Source organism: Lactuca virosa, chromosome 7, assembly GCF_052849685.1.
Source record: "Lactuca virosa cultivar CGN04683 chromosome 7, Lactuca_virosa_CGN04683_v6, whole genome shotgun sequence".
Classification (NCBI taxonomy): Eukaryota; Viridiplantae; Streptophyta; class Magnoliopsida; order Asterales; family Asteraceae; genus Lactuca; species Lactuca virosa.
Window position 1 is genome coordinate 264,569,517 of NC_136432.1, and position 21,119 is coordinate 264,590,635.

Consider the following 21,119-nt stretch of genomic DNA (forward strand, 5'->3'; position numbering starts at 1 on the left):
CTCTTTTAATATATTAGTCTTATAATATATTAATAAACCATAGTCACCTCTTTCTATATTATTCCTCCAGTCAAGTTGCTTTGGTAAAGGCAACCCAAAAGGACCATGCACAACCGGGTCAAGTACATACCAAATATAGTTATGGACTTAGACACTAATCCAACAAATTCTTAATCAACTTCCAGGGTAAATGTCAAAAGAATACTGGTTTCAACTGGTGATCAAGTGGAGGGGGAGCACTTGAGTTCGACATCTCAAAATAAAACACATGATTCGACGGTTGAAGGGATATCATATGCCAACTATAGGTTATATCGAGGGGGAGCGTATGCCTAACATCCTAACCAAGATGATATTGGGGGAGCATCAGATCTCAAATCCATTGGTCGAGGGGGAGCCAAGTAGATCGAATAATGATAATAGTAATGATCAAATTAATGATTTTCATGATGTAATTGATAATATCTCGATTACAGGAGAAGGTCCAGAAACGGATGATATTTTCGAAGTTGCACCTTTAGACTTTGATGATGCATATCCACCTATGGAAAAGTGGACAAGAGATCATCCAAATGAACAAATTCTTGGTGATTCAAATTTTGGTGTCTTGACTAGATCCTAGATTCGAACTAGAAATGAAGTATTGAATGTTCATCAAGAATATTGTATGTTTAATGTTTTCATTTTGAAATTAGAACCAAAAACAGTAAAGGTTGCATTAGAACACTCTGATTGGGTTGTTGCAATGCAATCTGAACTTGCTGAATTCAAACGAAACAAGGTTTGGAGATTGATTCCTAAGCCTAAGGATGTTTTGATAATTGGTCTAAACTGGATTTTTAAAAATAAAACTGATAAAGAAGGCAATATTATTCGAAACACAGCGGGAGTAGTCGTAAAAGGTTATTCTCAATAATAAGGGATCAATTATGAGGAAACCTTTGCCCCTGTTGCAAGACTCAAGGCGGTATGAATTTTTCTTGCTTATGCTGCTCATAAGGATTTTGACGTCTATCAGATGGATGTCAAATGTGCATTCCTCAATGGTGTTGTGGAAGAAACGGTATATGTCGAATAACCACCTGCTTTCGTTAACGATAAGTATCCTGATCATTCTTATATTTTAGACAAGATAGTCTATGGTTTGAAATAAGCACCTCATGCCTGGTATGCAACTGTGACAAATTTTTTGGAAATCTCTAAATTTAAACAAGGATCAACTGATCCTACTGTATTTCGAAAGAAAGTAGGGGATCACCTGATGCTCATTCAAATTTATGTTGATGACATTATTTTTAGTTCAACTTATCCTTCTTTATCTAAGGAATTTGAGGAACTCATGAAAAGTCAATTTGAAATGAGTATGATGGGGAAAATCAATAACTTTTTGGGTTTGCATATTCGTCAAAGGAGGGAAGAATTTTTTATTAATCAAGAGAAGTATACTTGAAATCTTCTTGAAAGGTTTGGCATGACAAATAACACGAAAGTTAAAGTACCTATGGCAGTTGGCACACACTTGAATCCTTCGTTGGATAAGCATGTTGTAGATCTAATGACATATAGAAGCATGATTGGTTCAATTTTGTATTTAACTGCAACTCGACCTGATATTATGTTCGTTGTATGTAATTGTGCCAGGTACCAATCGAACCCCATCTCAATGAAGTTAAGAATATCTTTCGATACCTCAAAGGAACAATTTCATTGGGATTATGGTATCCTTCGAAGACATGATTCTTTATCCAAGCATTCTCTGATGCGGACCTAGGTGGATGTCAAATGGATCGAAAGAGCATAACTGGAGGATGCCAATTATTGGACGGGAAGCTTGTGAGCCAGCAATCGAAAAAGCAAACTCGTGTTACGATTTCGACTGCAGAAGCAGAGTATGTGGCTGCTATTGTGTGCACATCACAAGTGATTTGGATTCAAAGCCAATTGTGAGACTATGCAATCAATATGAAGAAAATACCTTTATATTGTGATTTATAAAGTGTCATTCGCTTTATTTTGTGTTTACACAAAATAATGGTAATCCATGTGTATTTTGTATGATAAATACTACTTAGTACACGTACTACCATGTACAGACGAGGGCCAGACATGAAACATTGGAGGGCAAGACCGTTTTAGCAATTAAGCCGTTCTGAAATCCAACAACCCTATGTGGCCATTCAAACCAGATTCCCCATACGTTAAGTAGTAGAGTAGTAAATAATATTTTTGTGTGATTTATATTGCATAAAAATGTTGTTTGTATAAAAAAATCATTTAGGAAAAATATATAATATATATTACAAGAACTACATGTATCACCCCTCCCCCCGAAAATATGTAAAAGCGGGGTCGTAACACTCACCCTTGAAGCGTGATTTTCATTTGTTCGAAATCGGTTTGTTTGAGAAGTTTGACGTGAGAAACCGCAATTCCACAACAAAGCAAGTGAGGGGCTGAAATGATTTAAATGAAATTTAATGTTTGAGTCTTGGACTGGTATTGTTAAGAAAACTCTATGCGAGGGGTTGTTTTGAATAAATGGGGTCAAGGTTTGGGGATTGGGATTGATTTCTAAAATAAATATGGAAGTAGGGGTTATTTTGTAAATGTATCAAAGTTGAAAGGAAATTAGGGCTTTTATGAGAAGGAATCTCATGGAGGGACCATTTTTGATTTGTAACATCCGGACTCCCAAGCATATTATTTATATATTTATTTTTGGGGTTTATTGAGTAACTCGGCGAGTTGGTGCTAAAACTCGCCGAGTAGAGTCGTGTTTGGCCACATGGGATTAGTAACCTACTCGACGATTCAGAGAGTCGACTCGCCGAGTAGACGCTGAGTGATGAAACCCTAAATCCCCGGGTTTGGGGCCTATTTAAGGACACTTATAGCCTCATCTGCGGCTCACCAGCTGCCCAACTTCACTGAGAGAAAACCCTAATTGGCCATTGAGCTAAGAGAGAGTATTTGAGCTAACTTTGATTGTTTGGTGCATCTTTTGAAGAGAAAGGAAGGATTCCAAGCCAAGGGACGAGAAGAGGCTGTTAGATTCGTGGCTATTTCATCTAAGAGCTTCTGTGAAAGGTGAAAAGTTCACACCTTCTCATTTTGTTGGATAGATCTCATATTATTGGAGTTTAGGGCTTTATCCATCTAATTTTGGGACTTTGAGTGTGCTGAGTTCATATAGAGATTTGGACATTAGATCTGGACCTTGAGAGGTCCCTAGAGTCCAAAGGTCCCTGCTTTATTCATCCATAGTAGAGCTTTTGTGTGAAAACCCCTTTTTAGAGCTTGTATTGGCATTATGGAGCAAATACGCCATGCATGAACGTAAAGATCGAAGCTTTACGTGACATTCGAGCATTGGGGGACTAGATCTAGAGTTTGGAGTGATAGATATGCCTTAAAACGTCTGAATGAGAATACAGACTGAATGGACTCGACGAGTCAATGAGCTGACTCGACGATTCGGCTAGGGTTTTCGTGATGAGATTGAACATGTGATAACTCGGCGAGTTGACGGGTCAACTCGGCGAGTTGAGTTGGACCTTCATGAGACTTCTGAGGAAAAGAGTGGACTCGACGAGTCACATGGGTGCACTCGGCGAGTCAGGTCAAACATGGACTGTTGACTCGAGTTTGACTTATGTTGACTTTAGGGTTGGTCAACATGAGTAATGGAGAGCCATAGAGGGGTAAAATGGTCTTTTACCCATTCCAAGAGTTTGAGAGAAAGAGAAATAGCCTTGATTTATTTAGAGGTATGCATAGAGTATTAATTAGAGATAATTATCCTATGTGTTAGGCGGAGGCTAGACCGGTGATTCGTGTACGAGGTGTATATGCTTACTTACGAGGTGAGTCTTCTCTCTATACTTTACCTAGAGTGGTAATTCTTGTGTGAACAGAGGGTCTTATGTGCTTATACTGAGTATTGTGATATCCTGCATTATGTCTACGTGATTTATGTTGTGTATTATTCTGAGCTTATTGAGTTAGGACCGGAGGGTCCATCTGAGTTAGGACCGGAGGGTCCACCCGAGTTGTGGGACTAGAGGGTCCCACTAAGACACATTGACTGAAGGGTCTTATCTGAGTATAGCCATGAGAGGCTAATCAGATATGTGTGGTATTTTGGGGATGTAAGGTCCCTAAATTTGCCTGTGTATCAATCAGATCCGTTTGATGGTGCGGAATCCCAATCAAACGGATGATGTCAGATCAAATAGAAGAGAAGGAGAAGAAGAATAATATGAATCTTGTATGTATTGATTATGAATGAAGATCCGGATACAAGATTCACACACACTAAAACACACTCTCTTCTCTCTCTCTTTCTCTCTCTAGAACACCTTGGGTTTCACACACTTAAGCTCTCCACTATTCTATGTGTTCATCAATCTATTCCTCACACCCCTCACCCCTATATATACTCGACTGGGCCGGCCTTGGGTTTACGGCCGTAAACGGAGTTTACGGTCGTAAACACCCATTGGGCCGTAAACAGAGTTTACGGTCGTAAACCTGTTTACGGCTGTAAACACTACTTGGCCGTAAACCTAACCGTAAACACATATAATATTACAGAAAATTACAATCAAGTAGAAAAGCAAAGTATAAACCATATTTTTGACCCAACAATCTCCCCCTTGGTTTATAGCTTTCTTTTCTTTTCTTAATTGACCCAACAAGCTCCCCCTAAAAATTAGCTGGCTTTTCTTCATAATCTTCATTGGGAGCTTGGCTTCAGCTTTAATCTTCAAATTCTTCACGACTTCAAGATGAACATATGAATCTTCCATGAATGACTTCATCTTGAGCAGTTGGGCTTTTCTTCGGAATTTGGCATTGAACGCACATTGGGTGAGGAGGCTTGACGTACTGATTCTTGAAAAATAGCGCTTTCAGCTTGAGAATCTTCAGAGAGAACATCAGAGAGAACAAATCTTTTGGATCACTTCAGCAGGTTTAAGATAGCAACAGACTGATTGAGGAGGCTTCAATGCAATCCGTCACATAATCTTCAATTGCAGCTTCACCTTGCTTCTGGGGTTGAAAGAATGAATGTCGAAAGAATAATCTTCATTTCTTGCTCCTTCGAATGAGAATTCTTCGATGCTCACGGATGAAACTTTGATTCAGAAATCTTCAACACAAACTCCATGAGTTTCATCTTCACCTGAATTCACTTTTCAAGACAAAACAAAACTAAAAGAAAAATTTAGCACACAATAATTTTTGGTTTTTTTTTTATATTTTCAAAAAAAGAAATAAAACAAAAATAACACTATTTTTTTAATTTTTTAATTTTTTGATTTTTGTTTGGTTTTCAAAATTTTTAATTCTCCCCTAATATTTAAATTAGAAGAAACTTTGAACAAATTTAACAAAAATAAAATGATATCTAATCTTTAAGAATAATTTGGGATCAAAGTTTTTAGACAGCCTTTATCCACTTTTCGGTACCTTTTATCTTCACGTCTTTGTCTGGTCGATCGCCGGTATTGTGGTCCACTTAAACACGAGAAATTGTGACAATTTTAGGACATACTATTTGTTATAAGACAAGGTGAACCTAAGTTCGTAGATATTAAATCTGATCCTAAGTTCCTAGATACTATATCTTAAGGACCATTCAGCTGACGACGACCAGGGATATTGTTGTCCACCTAAATTGAGCAGCGAGATCTATAGACAATCTTTGAGTGTTCAATTTTAATTGTACTGAAACATGTTTCCCGCTTCCTGATATGCCCCAGTAATCAAGAACTTCCAGAGTACTCCTTACATCGGGTGAGCAGACAATCATTAAGAGAGAAGATAGATTCAGATTATTGTTAATTATAATTTTAGAGGGATTGAGAAGTAGAAGGTTGCATATGCTGTGTACCAGGTCGGATTGTGCGTCACGCAAAGGAGACAGCATATGGCTAACAGATAGGAGGAATTTCATAGATATAATTTGCAGAGAAATAGATTTGCATATGTTGTAGTCCAGGTCGGATCTCTTCCAATCACGTAAAGGAGGCAACATATGACTGACAGATAAGATAAGAAAGAAAACAATTTTCTACAGACCTAACTCATCGGAATTTACCAGTCGCCCCATCAATACCGGAATTAAGGACAAAATCCGCACATCGAGGAAAAGTTAATCCACTATTCCAAGTACGGGTTCATTTAATGTGACGAGTAGATTCCCATATATATCTCCCTGCTCAATCTATCCGAGCGTCGTATTGTCAGGCTAAACGGATCTAACTAGGTCAAGATTTGTCAAGACTAAGAATTTCTTAAGTTCAACTTTGCCTAGTCAAGTCCATTTAAAATCTTTCGTGCCTACCGACGCATCAGCCCAGAGTAAAGACCCTTTAATTTTGGGTACGTTACGCAGACTCAGATTGCCTGTTATCACTTGATAATATCACTTCCCAGTACATATATCAACAAGCAGAACTATAAGAGACAATTTTTTAATTTTCTGATTTTCTAATGTTTTTGGATTTTTAATGTTTTTCTGAAAAAAATAAAACAGAAACAAAATATTTTTGGATTTTTAAATTTTTAAATGTTTTTAGACTTTTGTTGGTTTATTTCTTCCCCTAAATTTGTGCATGGAAGAGAATGAGATGACTGAAATGCTCAAATTTAAACTAGGAAAACCTAAAAATCAATCCTCAAAACGAATCATTTTTAAAAATCCCACAAGCACATCGAATCGAGCTTTGTGAAAAGGCTTTGTGAACAAGTCCGCAACATTATTATCAGTGTGAACATGTTCTAGCCTAATGAGCGAACGCTCATAGCAATCTCTAATAAAATGAATTTTGATGTCAATGTGCTTGGTTTTGGAATGTTGGACAGGATTTTTAGCGATTTGAATAGCAGCCTCATTATCACAAAAGATGGGGGTTTCTAGATAATTCAAACCGTAGTCCAACAGCTGATGTTGGATCCATATGACTTGAGAACAACAAGCAGACGCAGCTACATATTCCGCTTCTGCTGTTGAGGTTGAGACCGTATGTTGCTTTTTGCACTGCCATGAGACCAGTCTATCTCCAAGAAACTGGCATCCTCCTGAAGTCGATTTTCTATCTAGCTCACACCCGCCATAGTTGCTGTCTGCAAAAGCATAAAGGTCAAATTCGGGATTTTTCGGATACCAAAGTCCCAGTTTTGGGCAACCTTTGAGATACCGAAAAATCCGTTTAACAGCAATTAGATGAGAGAGTTTAGGATTGGCCTGGTAGCGAGCGCATTGACAGACCGCAAACATTATGTCTGGGCGACTGGCAGTCAGATACATAAGTGATCCGATCATTGATCGATAATACGTCTGATCTACGGATTCGCCTTCAAGATCAGGAGTCAGTAAAGGTCTCTCCGCCATGGGTGTAAGAGCAGTTTTCGCGTCTTGGAACCCAAACTTCTCCAACATATCATCCACATACTTCGCTTGGTGAATTAGGATTCCGGTAGAAGATTGTTTGACCTGAAGACCCAGAAACATGGTCATTTCCCCAAGAGAACTCATCTCAAACCTTTTCTTCATCACACCTTCAAATTCCTTGCAAAGCTGGGGACAGGTTGACCCGAAGATAATGTCGTCAACATAGATTTGAACTAGTATCTGAGCATTACCCACATGCTTGATAAACAAGGTTTGATCAATGGTGCCGCGAGAATATCCATGCTCGAGCAAATGCTTTGTTAGAGTCGCATACCAAGCTCGAGGAGCTTGATGTAACCCATACAATGCTTTGTCCAACTTGTAGACACAATTAGGGAACTTTGAGTCAACAAACCCAGGGGGTTGATCAACATAAATCTCTTCCTTCACCTTGCCATACAAGAAGGCAGTCTTGACATCCATTTGGTAGACCGTGAAATTCATGTAGGAAGCATATGCAAGAAAGATGCGAATAGCCTCCAACCGAGCTACGGGAGCAAATACCTCAGTGTAGTCAAGACCCTCAATTTGTCGAAACCCGCGAACCACCAGCCTTGCTTTATTTCGCACGATTACACCCGAATCATCTTGCTTATTTCGATAGACCCAACGCGTGTCAAGAGCCCTTTTGCCCTTCGGTAAGTCAACCAACTTCCAAACCCCGAGCTTTTCAAACTGATTCAGTTCTTCATGCATTGCATCCACCCAGCTGGGATCATTCAAAGCCATGTCAACATTCTTCGACTCTAATTGAGATATAAAGCAGGAGTCAAGACATGCATTAACATCTCCACTTTGACTTCTGGTTTTAACTCCATCTCCCAGCTGGCCAATGATGTTATCGATCGGATGATCGCGTTGAATACGTGAGGGAATGTCTTGGCTGATATCATTGATAGAAACAGGAAGAGTGTGAATATTGAAACTTCCATCATTTACTGATTGATTCACATTAGATGAATCTGCTACAAACTCATTTGCGATTTCTTCGGGAAAGAGGAGTTCCATAAACGTTGGATTGACAGCGGAAGCATCTCTGGACATGAACTCTCTTTCAACAGGTGTAAGAGGTGTAGCATCAGTATTAGGAGTTCCATCTTGAACTATAGACTCTGGACTATTAGGTTGATCAGATGGCCCCCCCTCCGGTGGAACAGAGGACTCCTCCCTAGATGGAGCAAAGGACTCCCCCTCAACCGTTGGAGGTCTGTAAACAACTTCTTCGTCTTCGTCTTCATACACGATCTTCGAACCAGAAGAGGATCCACTTGAGCTATTTGAAGACACATTTAAAGATTTGAAAAGCGATGTGTAATCAAATAACCAGTCAGGACCCACTCGAGCGTCTGTTTCATTCTCCTCCAGCCAGCGTACGTCATAGGATTCGACTATCTGCTTAGTCTTCTTGTTGTACACCCTATACGCGGTGCGCGCAGCATACCCTACAAAGTAACAATCATCGGCTTTGACGTGGAATTTAGGGTTGGATTCCAAATGAAGAAAGGTGCAAGGACATCCAAATACACGGAAATGGCTGACAGAGGGCTTGTGTCCATAGAGAATTTCATACGGTGTCTTCATCTGTGCTTTGTTGATAAGAACACGATTCTGCACGTAGCAAGCAGTATTAATCGCCTCGGCCCAGAAGAACACAAGTAGCTTGGAATCACAAAGCATCGTCCTTGCGGCGTCTTTCAATGTTCTATTTCTCCTTTCAGCAACACCGTTCTGTTGAGGTGTGTGAGCTGAACTATATTGACGCACTATCCCTTTTTCGGCGCAAAAATGGTCAAGAACCGAATTTTTGAACTCGGTTCCATTGTCGGTACGAAGCGCTTTCACTTGATTGTTGGTCTGTTTCTCAATCATCACTACGAACTTCTTTATCAGGTCAGCAACCTCCGCTTTGTTGGATAAGAAGAAAACTCACGTAAACCGAGAGAAATCATCGATCACAACGAGGCAGTATGAGCTTCTGTTGATGCTCAGAACGTTGACCGGACCAAATAAGTCCATGTGTAACAATTGGAGCACTTGACTTATTGAGTTGACGTGTTTGGGCAAGTGTGGTTTCCGATGGTGTTTGCCTTGAGCACAGGAAACACACTTTTCAAATGTAATAAAGTCTCTGATGGGTAGGCCTCGAACCATCTCATTCTTGGCAAGACGATTCAAGTTTTTCGCGTTAGCATGACCTAGCCTTCGGTGCCACAGCATTGCATTTTGTTCGGCGACTTTTGAGAATAGGCAAGTGACTTGTTCAGGGAGATTTGTGTTCATGTCAATAATGTAAGCATTCCCATCCCGCTTAGATTTGACGAGGATCCATTCTTCCGGGATGACAATGCCTGGCTTTAAGATCATACATTCCTTGTCAGTAAAGTGGGTGGAGTAGCCTTTGTCACAAATTTGGGAAACACTCAACAAGCTGTGCTTTAACTCGGGAGCGAAGTTGACATTCTCAAAGCTTAACACTCCATTTGTAACAGTTCCTCTTTGCGTGATCTTTCCTCCATCTCCTCCCGCAAAGGAAACATACCCCCCATTAAAGGATTGAATTTCGCTCAATTGGGATATGTCTCCAGTCATATGCCGGGAGCAGCCACTGTCGACGTACCAGGGACGAACGACATTCCTCCGCAACTGTCCCTGCAAAATGAGCGGAATCATTTAGATTTAGGAACCCAGGTCATTACAGTCCTGGGTTTCCTTTTTACTTTCTCTGAATTAATATTTAAAGGTTTTAAACGAGGATCCTCATTCCTAATTACTTCAGAGAGTGGCAAAGATGGATTAGAAAGTGATTTAGGCTGCCATTGAAGTTTAGGTTTTACAACATTCTCCTGTGGTTTTGAAATAGATTTCTTAGAAGTTTGCACAAAGCTTCTGGATGTTTGACCAGAAGTGGTTGAAGATCTAGAATTACCTTTTGACGAAAACGATCTTGGCAGAGCCTTGTTCGTTTTTGGCAAACTCTCTTGAGATCTGTTGATAAAAACCTTTTTATTCTTTTGAAAAACAGTTCTTTTTCTGGTTCGGTCATCTTTCCAATCATCAATTCGAGAACAATTTCTTGAAGATTTTCTAATTAAAGATCTTCCTCGAGATTCGTTCTCTCCTCTTGGTGACAGATAGTTTACAAAGATCCTGTTATGACAATTCCTAGCTATGTGACCACCAATGCCACAATTAAAACAAATCTGTTTATTGTTTGAACTTGTGTTACATTTATCAGATTTATTTTCTTGAAGGACACTCTTACTTTTCTCAGAGGAGCATACATGAGAGACAGATTGTGATACAAGTGAGGGTGCCTCAGAATGTATGACATGAGGAATTGATGAATTTTCATGAGAATGACCATCATCAGAATTACCAAAAAGTTCATCAAACATATCAAAGAAATTGAATTCAACAGAATCAGAAATAGGAACGTCACACAAAATATTATCAGTCTTAATATTAGAATCACAAATAGGAATAGAAACATCAGAAATAGGAGCAGAAACAGAAACACCAACTCCATGCTTTGCCTGATCTAAAGGATGATCTGCAGAGGAAGAAGAAGCGTCAGTACTTTCAACATTTATAAATCCTCCTGAAACGAAGCCAGATGGATTGCCATAAACCATAAAAGATTCATTGGCAATCTCATCTTTAGACAAGGGTTGATACTGATAGGTATGATTATATGGAGGAGGCACGCTATCATATCCTAAACCCTTAGACTGATTTCGTTTAAAATCCATGCAGTGATCAATCATGGTGGCAACTGCCTCACTTGATCCATCAAATTTTTTAAAAGCAAAGTTTGCAGAATTAAACCTTTCCTTCAATGTATCAAGCTCGGCAGTTAGCTCATCATTTTGTCTTTTAACATAATTGTACAGTTCACATTTCTCACTGTACTCTGCCTGGATTCTTCTAAAATCGTTTATCTTAGCTTCTAATTAAGCTTTAAGAGGTTTTTGTCCTTTCCTAAGTTGGTAGCCCTCATATCTAAGGTCCTCTACTTCTCTACGCAATAATTGGATTTCATCACGAAGAACTTTAACATATTCTTTACATGCATAAGAACAGGATGGTAGGGTTACCTCGCTTATCTTGGACTCAGAAGAAGTAGACGCCATGAAAGCAAACTGCAGCTCCATCATTTCTACCTCGGGATCAGCTTCATCAGTCTTTAATGTTGCATCATTAATCTGAGCAAGGTGAGCATTTTCTGGCCCTGAAATGTTCAAAGCCTGAATCTGGTCCTCCCAGTCAAAAGACTGAGCGACCATTGCGGTCTCACCATTAGCTGCAGCACCTGCACGGTTGTTTCCCACTGCAACCATCGTTCTGTTGTTGTTGGCCCTGCGATCTGGTTTAGGACATTCACGAGCAAAGTGACCCGGCTCGTGGCAGTTGAAGCATCTCAGCGTACTCTTGTTGAATCCCACCTTCTTGTCAGCATTCATGCCCCAATTGCTCTTCCCAGTCTTCTTAGCAAACTACTTGGCCCTGAAAACAGCCATAGCAATCTGCCACGTAATGTCCATCTCTTCTACGTCTTCAGGATGAATCTGGTCCAGGTCAGCAAATGACAGCTGAGGTGGAAGTTCTCCAGCCACAAAAGCATTATAGCAGTTAACAAGCCCAGTAGCTAGAGCCAAATTTTCATCAGTATCCTTAGGATTTGAGGAAGTGGCTACAGTAGGTACATTTGGGGAAGGAACAACTTGTGGGGAGATAAATGATTGATTATGAGGATGAAGATTAGGTGATACAGCATCGAGGGTCTGAATTTGAGGTGGTTTAGCAGTAAATCCTTGACCTGAAGAGGACATGATCGAGGAAAGAGCATTGTTGGATGAGATCCCAAGATTTGCAGTAGAATATGAGCTCATGTGATTGATCTCTCTCTGTTTGTCATCAATATCACAAGATTTGATGATTGCCATGGTTTCAGCAAGAGTGAGGCGGTTTAGATCCTTAGTCTTCTTGATCACAGCAACATTCATATCCCATGATCTGGGAAGAGCATTGAGAAGTTTTTTGTTGATTTCTGACTTGGTCAAGTAAATCCCAGATATGTTCATATCCGTTGTGAGAGTTGTGAACCTCTGCAATTGAGCCTCAAGGGTCTCTCCTGGAATGTAGTTGAACATGTTGAACTTTTGTCTCAACATGTCCTGGCGACTCTCTTTCATATCTTCATTGCCCTCATAAACTTCAATTAAGGCTTCCCATAGATCTTTAGCTGAAGTGTACTCACGAAAACCTTGAACAATATCAGGAGATAATGCCATAGTTAAAGTGGCTAAAGCTCTTTCTTGCTCTTCTATTTTCTCAAACTCCTCATCAGTGTAGTTTTCAACCGCCTTGTCAATCACTTGACCTGCAACTGTCGTAGTGATTCTAATAGGGCCTCTAAGTATGTTTCTCCATACCTTAAAGTCCTTCATTTTGATGTACTTTTCAATTCTATACTTCCATTCGGGAAAACCATCCGCAGACATTAATCTTGGAATTCGTGTGGTGGTGCCCATAACAGCATCAAGTTCATGGAAATGATTTTGACCTTGAGAATCCATTTGAAATTAAGCAAATTAAGCTCAAAATTTAAGTTTACAATTGAAAGGGTTTACGACCGTAAACCGAGTTTACGGTCCAGATGATTTTGACCGTAAACGGAGTTTACGGTTCTGAGTTTACGGTTCTGAGCTTACGACCGTAAACTGTGTTTACGGTTGAACAGTTTACGGTTTGAACAGTTTACGGTTTGAACAGTTTACGGTTTAACAGTTTACGGTTTATGTGATTACGGTTCTTGAAGCTTGGTTTACGGTTTATGAAGATTCAATAACCGTAAATAGAGTTTACGGTTGACAGCAAACTCCCAGAAAACCTTTATGAATACGATTTTTCAGTAGAAACGATTCTCTTCACTTCGTAAACACTAACAGCAGGTTCGAACTTCAAAAATATCGGTTGAAATAGCCCAAAAAATCGATTGAAAGAAGATTTAACACCGGTTCTTGCTCTGATACCAATTGTAAGGTCCCTAAATTTGCCTGTGTATCAATCAGATCCGTTTGATGGTGCGGAATCCCAATCAAACGGATGATGTCAGATCAAATAGAAGAGAAGGAGAAGAAGAATAATATGAATCTTGTATGTATTGATTATGAATGAAGATCCGGATACAAGATTCACACACACTAAAACACACTCTCTTCTCTCTCTCTTTCTCTCTCTAGAACACCTTGGGTTTCACACACTTAAGCTCTCCACTATTCTATGTGTTCATCAATCTATTCCTCACACCCCTCACCCCTATATATACTCGACTGGGCCGGCCTTGGGTTTACGGCCGTAAACGGAGTTTACGGTCGTAAACACCCATTGGGCCGTAAACAGAGTTTACGGTCGTAAACCTGTTTACGGCCGTAAACACTACTTGGCCGTAAACCTGACCGTAAACACATATAATATTACAGAAAATTACAATCAACTAGAAAACCAAAGTATAAACCATATTTTTGACCCAACAGGGGAACTCACTAAGCTTCGTGCTTACCCTGTTATGTGATATGTGTTTCAGGTTCTTCTTAGGATCGCGGGAGGGCGCCGGTTCGATTGTACACACCAGAGAAAGAGTTATGTTTTGAGGATCCTGGATTATTAATCAAATAATTATGGAGATACGTTTTGTAAATTAAATAAATGGGATTTTGTGAAATGTATTATGAAAATTATGTGATTTTAAATTGAGAAAAATTTGTTTGAAAATTTACGTTGTTACAGGATTAATGGCCCAAACTTAACTAATTTAGGGCTTAAATTGTCCCCGTCTTTTGTTTTTATCGGGTAAAGAAAAGAACTGGGTATACGAATGGAAGCAGACACGAAGACAGGAGATGGAGGCTCGTCTGATCGGGCAAAATCATGAATGAAACACGAAGGGCACAAAGGAATCGGTATCATAACTCGATTGGGGGTTTCGATCATCGCTTGATCGAGGAAAGGATCGCGAAGGAAAGCTTGTGAGGAGCAATACTTGTGATCGAGAAAAAGAAAGAAGGTCGATCGGAGGTCGATCCAGGCAAAGGTTCAGTTGGGGTTCATCAGCAGATCGAGAATATGAAGGGAACATGTACAAGAATCTCACAATAAAGCTTCGATTTCGACTAATTGAGAAGACAATTAATCGAAAACAGCAGCAACACGGTGGTGACGGTGGTTTGCTACGGTGGCAGCCTCCTGCTGTCACCGTTCCTCCTCCTGTTGCGAGAATGAGATAGGGAAAAAGAAGGTGGGTCTGTGGTGGTTTAACCGTGGCAATGGTGTTTCTTGGTGGTCCAAAACCACCTCCGGTGGAGATCAGGAAGAGAGGCTTGCGAGGGCTGCTTGATCAGTTCGAAAATTGCTCGAAAACGAGAGGGAAAAGGGAATGTATAGAGTTGGAATGAAGAGAAGAAGAAAAAAAGAAGCTGGAAGCACCGGTTAACAACAGGTAAAGAAGTTCTTTTCTCTTTCTTTTGTTTTGTAAGAACCCGATGAAGGGGAAAGGCTTGAAGTCCCATTCGTTTGGTTTGATTTCTCAAGAACAACACCTCCAATGGATGTGTTCTTAAACGAGATGAAGAAGAAGAAAGTTTGTTCTGTCTCTTAACTCATCGTTTCTAAGGCAAGGGAGTGGTCTTAGAACCTTGCCACGTCAGCTTTTTGAATGCCATATCATTTTTATCCATTTAGCACATAATCTTAACATGTGGTAATGAGTGGTAACACTCCTTAACACTCCATTTTTTTATTTTATTTTTCCAATTTAATTTAATTATTTTATTTTAATAAACAAATATTTTTTTTAATACTACACAAACATTTTTTTTATTTAATTAATATGACATAAGTTTTTTTTAACGACACGCTCATATTAAATAAAAACAATTACAATAATTTAAAACACGATTTAATTTATGTTATTGTTGATTACAAAACTCAGACACATAAACAAAATGCCAAACTTTATTTTGCACAAACCAAAGATATTATTTAATAACAAATTTATTAACATATTTTCTAATTGTATAACAACTAAAGACTAAAGTAATTCAAGCCCAATATCCAACCCGTTAATGCCCCCAATGATATAAAGCCTTTAAAAAAGACCTAATCCCAATTTATTTTTGGATATGTGGGGGGCAGCAAAGGAAGAACCAGGCATGCGTCTCTTTCGTTGAATTTTAGAAACATTAATCCTATCTTCCTTCTCATCTTCTGTAAACAATCACAAATCGATGGTTTACAAAAATGATTCCTCATTTTCTTGGTTTATCACTGTATGTTTCATCCGCCCCTGCAAGCACCAATCAAATTCAACCCTCACTTTCTCTCTCTCTTTTCGCCAAAATTGTAACGAGGCTCTGGTGGCGACCCCTTTAGCGAGAGCTAGGGGGTGGTGTTCATTGATCACTGGAGAGCTTAGCGAGCCCGGTGGCGACCCCCACTCCTCTTAGTCTAATTGTTTTATTGTTACTGAGAATGAAATGTGTGTAGCTTTGTGGTTGAGTATGGAATTGATTCTTTTGTGTGTTTGGTTAGATGTTCATCGACAGGAATGAAGTATGTAAAAGGATGTGAGGGTTGTTCTTGTGACAGTTCAGTTTGAGTGTAGTTTTGCATTAGCCATGTGTGTAGTTTTGATGTGGGGGATTTTAATAGCTGTCTTTTGAGTATTTTGAGTATAGTATGTGTATATGTGTGAACTATGTAAATAATACAATTCTCTATATATTTTGTGTATGAATTTAGATAATGTATTTGTTTGGATTTAGAAACTGTATTATATAAATTTAAACTCATATATTAAGAAATGTGAAATTTATTAATTTATTAGACCTTGTTTTAAAAATTGACATATATATAACTTATGATTATGAAATATATACAGAATTGAATATTTATATATAATAAATGTCCAAATTTTGTCATATTAGTATCTACAATATTTTATATATATATATATATATATATATATATATATATATATATATATATATATATATATATATATATATATATATATATATAGTGATGTATACCTCGATTCTCGTGCCCTTTTATCGATTCATATAAATTTTCTAAAAGTGTCTGCTTAATGTTTAGGGTGTGGGGATTCCAAAAATACAGACAAAATTAAATTTCGGCATACGAAACTCTACGAAATGACATTTAAAGTTTCACGTTTAATTAAGCTGGAGACGTCTGATTTTTTATTTTTATAAATATTTTCATCAAAAATACTTCAAATATAAAATTAAATATTAGGCTATGACCTGGGTGCAAAAATGCTTTCAGAATTTTCATTTGAAGTGTAAGTCCCTCAACGGATAGAAACGATTTTAGTGGTTTTAAAAAAATAAGTATTATACTAGTTTTGGATTCTTAAAACGGTCGTATCTTTTGCATATGAGCTCCGTTTTGGACGTTCTTTATATTTTTGAAATCAGGGAAACACATACTACGAGACTAGAGTGTTTGTATGGTTTGTAACTTCTTAATACAAGATTTCGGTGTTACAAATGCATTAATTAGCGTTGCCGTTTAAGCGGTTTGATTCGATTTACAGTTTACACATTTGGAAGTAAGGTATTAGTTGACATCATATAATAATTGAAATAATATTATATATTTTACTTTAGTGCACAAAAACTCAGTAAGTCAGATTATCACGAGATTCACAGTGAATTGGTCGGTTATAATTTTTTCCCTAAATTCTGGGATGTCACATTACCTCCCCGTTAAAGGAAATTTCATCCCGAAATTGAGTTTGTACTCATAGTACACATGGCTTCGATAAATGGTAATGTATTTTCGTGGTACATGTTCCCCGCCTGGTCCTTCTATAATCGCCTTGTGTATACATGTCGTATATAATCAAGATCGAATAGATGATCGTATAAGTGATTCTACCTTAAGCCCACAACCAAACAAGGAACATGAAGTAAAGCGGAGTTACAAATTCTAAGTCTATAGAGTCCTAATTATATACCACCCTAACGTATATACTTAGCAAGCATAGATTACCATCAAGGGTCCTTAGTTTCTATATGAATGACGTGATTATTCAGAGTGAGAAAGCAATGGTGAGTATTTATAAAGTGCTTTCTATTTGGTTGATTGACATATCTACTGTGTAAGTTTCATTAAGTTTACGAAATTTATGTTTTGTCATGTTTTCGAAACATATGGCCAATAAAGCTTTAATCGGCACCAGTATCAATTAATATCGAAACCTAAACATTGTTGATATGAAACGTACCAATAACCACAGGTGGTTCCTGGAGAGCATCTCCAGCAGTGATCATAAGCAACCTTCCATTGCCACCTTGATTCTTCAGTTTCGGGCAGTCCTTCCTAAAATGCTCTGGTTGATTGCATTCAAAACAGTTACGGCTTCCTCCTGTCGTAATGGTTGGGGTTTTTCTGCATTACCTCGAGATGTGACCTCTCATGTTACACTTGTTGCAGATTATCTCACTGCAATTTCCGACATGGTGGAAATTGCATTCGGTACAATAGGGTAGAGTCCCAGTGTAGGACTTAGCTGGGGTGGGAGTGTTGGTAATTGCGGCATAGACAGCCACATATTTTGGTTTAGTTTTGTGATGCTTGGAGTCCCCCTTTGATTTCCCATGAAACTTCCTTTTGGTACTTCCAATATGGTTCTTTTCTGCTAGTGGGGCCATGGTACCTTGACGAATACATTGCTCAGTCAATTGATTGGATAATTGCTTAGCACTATCGAAAGTGGATGATCCGGATGCAGTAACCAGACCTTGAACAGGTGAAGCTAGTCCCCAAATGTATTCTTTGATCATCATCTGCTTCAGTTGTTCCCAACCTATGGCATAAACTTCAGCGATTCCCTTGGACTTTGCATGGTTATTCCACCAAGTTAAGGCGGAGTTCATCAACGTATAGGTAGCGTACTTGACCCGACAGTCATCGGGGCACACATTGATGTGAAAAACTGCATCGGTCTTTTCTATCCAACAAGACCATCAGCTCCTTCAGTTCCGTAGAAGGATCGAGGTTTGAGCCCATGATTTCCTTGTAGGAGCAGTGTCTAGGGTTGTTTTCGTGAGTTATTGGAGTGCCACTTCCACTATTCCCAGTGTTTCCGTTTCGGGCTGCCTCGTATGCTGCCAGGGTTGTAGCAATTCCTTGTGCAAGCATGTTTTGCACCATGGTGGGATCCATTTGGAATGTTGGGTTCACATTTGTTGCGTTAAGATTTTCTTCACGGTTTGGAGTTTCTGCCAAGGTTTGAGTTATTTGTGGGGCTTTCCTCCGGTTGCCTCGGGGAGTTGGCGGTGGACGACTCATGGTTCCTTTCGTAGAGGCATTGCCCTTAACGTTTAGAAAAGACACACTTAAGTTGTTTATACTACTCAATCATAACAAGCATGTAAGAATTGTATTGCATGATAGTTTATTAGTATAATTTATTCCTACAATCCCATAGATTTCCAAGTCATAGAGTGAGATTGATTATTGAAATCCTACCGATTTTCAAATGACAGGGGAAAGGTGATTGGTTTAGAAATCCTATCGATTTCCGAATGATAGAAAGGGGTCTTAATTGCTAATGATTTTGAAATGTATTAGTGTTTTAAAATGTATATATGGATTCTAAGGTACTAGGTTGCTGCAGCGAATCTGGAGAACATTCTTCAATCTCTAAAACTCTCAAATGTTGTAGTCTGTCAAACTCCTTGCTCAAGGTTGGTTGTGCACCGACCCGACCATAAATAACATAGGCGCGTGTTCCAGGTTTAATTATTGCATGGCTTATGTATGATACTAACCTTAGTTGAGGCGTTTGACCTAAATGGTTGAGTTGGTAGCTTTAGTTGAAGGGATGTTTAAAACTTTTATTAATTGTTCTCATCGCGGGTCAGAGTATATATCAACTCTTATATATTATGGTTGGTGGGGTTTGTAGTATTATTAACTTTTTTTCTATACATCCCGAATACCGAGCACAAACATGGGCCAGATATGATGTACCGTTAGTAGTCGAGAAGTAGTGTTATTATTAATAATACTTTTATTAGAAGCTAGTTTGATATAGTTGTATTCCTCTTTCGAGGATACGAGTTCTCTATAGCCAATTTAGCTCTAATACCATTCTTTCACACCCCCGAGGCGGAACATGCCGGGAGTGCGACTAAGTTCATGGATCACAGATAAAATGAATATATATCACAAGCACAACGATAAACAAAACAGCTTTTGTATTCCATCATTACGTTTGAATACAAGGTTCTTACAGATAATAATAATACAATAGTTGCCTTAAACACGTAAACAGATAACAAAAACTAGATAGCTAGGTCGTCTGTATTCCATGACCAATCTTTTGTCTGAACGCTTGTCTAATGATTTCATGAGAATACATGTAAGTTTGAGGGTCAACACAAAGGTTGGTGAGCATTACAGGTTTTCTGCTAACCGCATTAATACTTTTAAAAAGTCCAAAAAGTATTTTCTTTGTATGTATAACAATAGTTAAAACAGTGTTTGCAATGAGTCTCTAAAAGCCAAAATGTATAGTTTTTATAAATAAATCCATACATAAAACTGTTTTTTGTAATGAATCTTTGAAAGCCAAAACGTTATGTTCCATAAGTAATGCCATACTTACAATAGTTTTGAAAGCAACCAAGCCCATGGTTGTACGGATAACGGATAAACAGACATTCGAATATACGGATAAAGTTATCTGCCAAGGTTGTACTTAACAACCACAGATACAGATAAACAGACATGCGGATATATGGATAAAGTTATCTGCCAAGGTTGTACTTAACAACCGCAGATACGGATAAACGGATAAATGACAAGTATATTTTATAAGCGTAAACATAAAAGTTTACTATACTTGTTTAAATAGTTGATAATCTTAGGGTAGTGTACACAAGCATATGTACGAGCCTAAGATACAAGTTCTATAACTTGTATAAATATATAAACTTATATAGTTTTGTGTATGTATGAGGTACATTGAAACTACCAAGTTGATAACCGTCTATACAGTCATAGAAAATTTGTAGTCAGAATGTATATGTTATTTTTATTAGTTGTATTATTTTCACAACATAACATATGTAAATATTGATGTTTAAAACGATTTTTGTTTACTTATAACATACAAGTATTTAAACAAATATTTCACGAGCTAGAAATGTGTTTACACAAAATAATGGTAATTCATGTGTATTTTGTATGATAAACATTACTTAGTACATGTACTACCATGTACAGACGAGGACCAGACATGAAACACTGGAGGGTAGGACCGTTTTAGCAATTAAGCCGTTCTGAAATCCAACAACCCTATGCGGCCCTTCAAACTAGATTCCCCGTACGTTAAGTAGTAGAGTAGTAAATAATATTTTTGTGTGATTTATATTGCATAAAAATGTTGTTTGTATAAACAAAGCATTTAGGAAAAACATATAATATATATTACAAGAACTACATGTATCCCCCCTCCCCCCGGAAATATGTAAAAGTGGGGCCGTAATACTCACCCTTGAAGCGTGAGTTGCATTTGTTCGAAATCGGTTTGTTTGAGAAGTTTGACGTGAGAAACTGCAATTCCACG